The sequence below is a fragment of the Grus americana genome, chromosome 3 (assembly GCF_028858705.1).
Source record: "Grus americana isolate bGruAme1 chromosome 3, bGruAme1.mat, whole genome shotgun sequence".
NCBI classification, from domain to species: Eukaryota; Metazoa; Chordata; class Aves; order Gruiformes; family Gruidae; genus Grus; species Grus americana.
The window spans coordinates 15979940-15984937 of record NC_072854.1 but is presented as its reverse complement, the minus strand read 5'-3'; positions in this window follow the sequence as shown (position 1 = coordinate 15984937).

The window sequence follows — 4998 nt, the reverse complement described above, 5'->3', positions numbered from 1 at the left end:
TTAATGTCATTCTTACAGTTAATTTTCATTACATTTCATTTTTTATTGTTTCCATCTATGGAGAGAAAATGAAATACTCATTACAGGTCAGTAATGGGCAGCTTTCACCTTAATATTTGAAGCATCAGGCTGTATATTAACCTGTAACATGCTAAAGAGCTCCAGCATCCTAAATGAAAAACATCACACTTACTTCTCATCTCATTTTTTTTTTAATTAAAGCCTTTTCTTAATAGAGAAAGATTTGTATAGAGTCCAAACCCTGTCTGTTGTTGACATCTTTCATACTCCTGAGTGATGCTGTAGCAAAATGAAGACACTCCATTGTCAGTGTGAGGGTCAGCACTTCAAGTTGGGGGGTTTTTTTTGGTCATAAACTGCTGAAAATGCATTTAAGCAAAGTCCTTTATAGGTTACTTAACATACTTAATAAATCGTCTTAGAAACCTGCAGAAAAAAAAAGAGGCTGAGGAAAAGAAACAAAGCTGGATAATTCACAAGCTTAAGGTAATGTTGTGGACTTGGAAAGCTGGACCATGAGTTCTCATTCAAGCTGCCAGAGATACAGAACAAATCAGAAGGGAGCAGTAAATAGTTTTACACACTTCCCCCATCCAGAGAATACTTTATTTCACTTTTGTAAGGTAGAAGTATGGGCAAGCCTGGGGCAAGCCCTACGAAAGTGCAGAGCCAGTGGTTTTCCGGTACGTAAACCGTAATCCTCTGAGTAGCTGGATTAAAGACAATAGCTCTAGACAAGAGACGTGGGGAGGATAAATCTCAAACTTGTCATTCAACAGCAGCAGGCTGGACATGAGCATGTTGTTTGCCGCGTGCTGCAGCAGTGGGCCCCGGGCGGGCAGGGAAAGCACCTTGGATTTGTTGCGGTGCGTAAGTCAGAGAGCAACTTCTATCCCCAGGGCTGGAAGCAATCCATCTCCAGTCACAGGCCCTCTAGTCGTGCGGGATGACACGCTCGGTGTCTAACTGCTCCAGCTCACAGCAAGCTCATGGGGTAAAACAGCCCTTCCTGTCCTGGCTGATAAAGCGCTGGCCCTGTCAGGGCTTTCAAAAAGTGTGAGTTGTCTTGCCTGTGAAGAGACGAGATCTGACTCTAGGACAGCCCACCGAACAACCCCAAACCTCTCCAGCTGCGGAGATGGTGAACTGTGACTGTGCGTTTGCCACAAAGCTTGGTTTCACAGCATGGAAGAGAAATCATGATATTTACTATCTCCCCAAAACATGGGCACGATTCCAGAGACAGCAGGTTGCAGGTCTGGAAGTGGGGAGCAGGTGGTGGAAGATGTATGTAGTTTACCTTTCCCAAAGCCTGTTTCCAAACTCCTCAGTGAGCAGGAGCGTGGCACACAAACGCAAACCCATCATCTCCCCCACCCCACGGGCCTCTGTGACGCCGAGCATTTTGCGCAGAGTAAAACCTCGTAGAGCAGATGTGTTTCTTCCTCCAGCGAAAGATGTTATTGCCTCTCCCTGCCTGAGCCCGGTTGTGCACAGAGCTGCTCCCCAACCCGGCTCTGCTCATCCAAGCCACTGAACAGGAGAGAGGCATGGGGGGGGGAGGCACATACACACCTCAACCGCTGGAGCGCAGGAGCCACATTTTAAAGCACTTTGACTTTTTGGAGAAAGTCATTCGCAAATTAGCTAAAAGGTCCCAAACAGCTTACAACTTGTAGAAAGCGTTCATTCGTGCCTTTAAATGAGGCAAAATTATTCTTCCTCCACCAATCATTATCCATTTAGGAAGATATGTAATCTGGGGGGCAGGGGAGGGGGAAGGAAATGACACCTCAGAGCCCACAGGAAGAATGATTATCAAGGAAAAGCTACGCAGTTGTGAAGATCAGCTCAAATGAGGTAGTTTCCCAGCCCTGCATTTTCTATGATGATAAATCATAATTACTTCCCTGCTAGTTCTTTTCAGGCTGGTTTGTTCCATTCCCTTCCAGATTCTTTGATAGTTGAGATTCATATTTACATAAGAAGCAGAACATGAAATGCTGCCTTCATCGCTAATAATGGTTTAAGGATGTCCCAGTTTGGAATGTGAGCTGAAAAAAAACCCCTTAAAATAGGATGCTATTAAATTTTTGGTTTGTACTGAATTTAATTTGCTTGATTTTGAGCTAGAGTTCTCCAAGATACTTAAAGACTTCTTGGAGATGATGGCTGTTGATGTCAAATAGGTGTCTGTGAGCCACAATAAGCATCACCATAAGCACCTGCCAGCTCATCTCTTGATCTGGATCCTATTGCAAGATCTCGGCAGTCTGACAGACCCAAGTCCTGATGGACCTCAGGATTTGCTGCCTGATGGCAAGATGGACATAGAGACATCTTCAAGTTAGAGATGTCAACTAATCCATTCTACTTTGGAAGTGGTTTGGGCAAGCACCATCTGTCTTGGAAAAATTCCAGTCTTTGGATGAGGGGTAAAAGAAGAGGTTTTTTACACTACATGATACTTTTGATGAAATTAATTGGGGATGCCTAAAGGACAATTTAAATAATTGTCATAATTTGTTCATGCTCTGTTTTGTTTCATTATTTCAGCTCATAACTGTCTTAAATTGTCAGTAGCCTACACAAGTATTTCTGTATAGTATGTGACTTTACTGACTCACAGGAAGAGAGACAAGAAACATTAGCTAAGAATGATTATGATTCAAATTGAATAGTAACATGGCTCCATGCTAAAAATAAATTCTGCTTACCACTGTATTGTAATTGCAAGCCATCTGTGTATATGCCTACTCTGGGATGTACAAGATTTCTGCTTTCGAACTTGGAGGCTTTGGCCAGCAGCACCGATGCCGACCTGTCTCATGCCACCTGAAAAGCGTAAATGGAAGGACATGCTTCCTGTGCCGCAGTGTCCCCTCTGTCATGTCAATCAGGACTCTAGCAGAGCACAAATTGAGCTTGTGTGAAGTGCATTTTAAGTTACCCAGTTACTGTGAAGAAATTCTTTCCCCTTTGAGCAATTGACTATATAGATTCCACTGAGCTGACTTCCAAGACAGTGACTTGGAGAGATTCTAAATTCTTTTCCCTGAAATGCACTATCAGCATGACTTACAGTCCCTGTGGTCTCTCTGAGCTCAAGGATATTTTCCTCTCAGTGTTACGTTTGTTTTAAGCTTGCACGTATGCCCACCTTCCCAGTAACGAAACTCCCATTACTGTAGCTCTGAACAGTATAGGAAGCCTATAGGGGAGCTCCCTTACTGTATTCCCTGCGCCCTTCCAGAGCTGACAAGCAGCTACACGGATCCTACTGGATGTCAGCTGGCCCCCAGTACAGTGAGGATGTGATATGCCAGACATCACGCAGGCGCATGAGGCCATGCAAGTCCTGAAGCTGCAGCCAGACCTGCGCCTACAAGATCAGCTGACAGGGCCTATTTGAGAAATTGAGCACGGCTGAGGTAAGAGATGAAGCCAGGACCACCAAATGTGAAAGAGGTTTCAGATGGTGGAGTTACTGGCTCCTTCAGCCTTAGAACAGTTAAGGTATTAAATATCTCAGATACCTCCAAAAAGAGTTTCCACCAATTCACTCATTAATAAAAAGTAGCACACATTCAAGACATGTTGCTAACACGGCAATTCAGTGCCTAGTATCTATGCAGTTGGCAAGCCAAAGGAAAAGAGGAGCATCAGCAGTGATCCCACCAGCCTGATGCACTTCTTGTTGGGTGGTCATGCTTACCACATGGTGCAACACCATCCTGGGCAAAAAAATCCCGAAGAGCTAGCAAGGGTGCTGACAAATGGCAAGAACTGGATGACCTAAGAGGCGCACTGGGATGTGACAATTGAAGACTATACATACAGGTAGGCTCACATGGCTAAACAGATGTTGAAGGCCTAGACCTCAAAATGGGGCAATATGACTGAAGCATCACACGCGGTTGTGTCGGCTGTGAAACCATTTCTACGGAGCTCCTCCAAGAAATCCAAAAAGGGCTGCAGGGACATGCAATTGCTGCACTCTCTACCCTTTCTTTTCAGGGTGAAGCTGTCTTTCCAGATTTCTTTAAGGCATGCAGGACTACACCCACTTACAGCCTTGCAATTTTGCTGCCTTTCACTGTGACTTTCATTTTGAAAGATCACTTTAATCCTGGAGCTTCCGTAAGATTACTGGAACAAAAGCAGCGGTGGTCAAATCTAGCTGCACACTTGCAATAGCAAGTATCAGGTAGTAACTTGACTTTCTTACCCTTATAAAACAATGCCTCCCACCTACAAAGGGGCAAAGATTCAAAACCCCTATCTTCGTAACAAGGCCTGGTAATTAGCATCCCTGTCCTAATAAGTTACAGTTCCTCCGAGTCCCCACTTGTAGGAGCAATGGTTTTACAGTGAGCTTTTCTGTTCAAGCACAGGATGGGTGAAAGCACTTGAGACCAAGATATATAAATCCTCTTCCAAGGATGACAGTCTCAAAGCTAGATGGGAAACTAATACATTGTAAGGTTACAAACACAAACACTCTGATTTCTAATAATCATAGAATCACAGGATGGCTTCGGTTGGAAGGGACTTTAAAGATCATCTAGTTCCAGCCCCCCTGCCATGGGCAGGGACACCCTCCACTAGACCAGGTTGCCCAAAGCCCCATCCAACCTGGCCTTGAACACTTCCAGGGATGGGGCATCCACAACCTCTCTGGGCAACCTGTTCCAGTGCCTCACCGCTCTCTCAGTAAAGAATTTCTTTCTAACATCTAATCTAAATCGACCCTCCTTCAGCTTAAACCCGTTACGCCTTGTCCTGTCACTACACTCCCTGATAAACAGTCCCTCTCCAGCTTTCCTGTAGGCCCCTTCAGGTACTGAAAGGCTGCTATAAGGTCTCCCCGGAGCCTTCTTTTCTCCAGACTGAACAATCCCAACTCTCTCAGCCTGTCCTCATAGGAGATGTGCTCCAGCCCTCTGATCAGCTTTGTGGCCCTCCTCTGGACTCTCT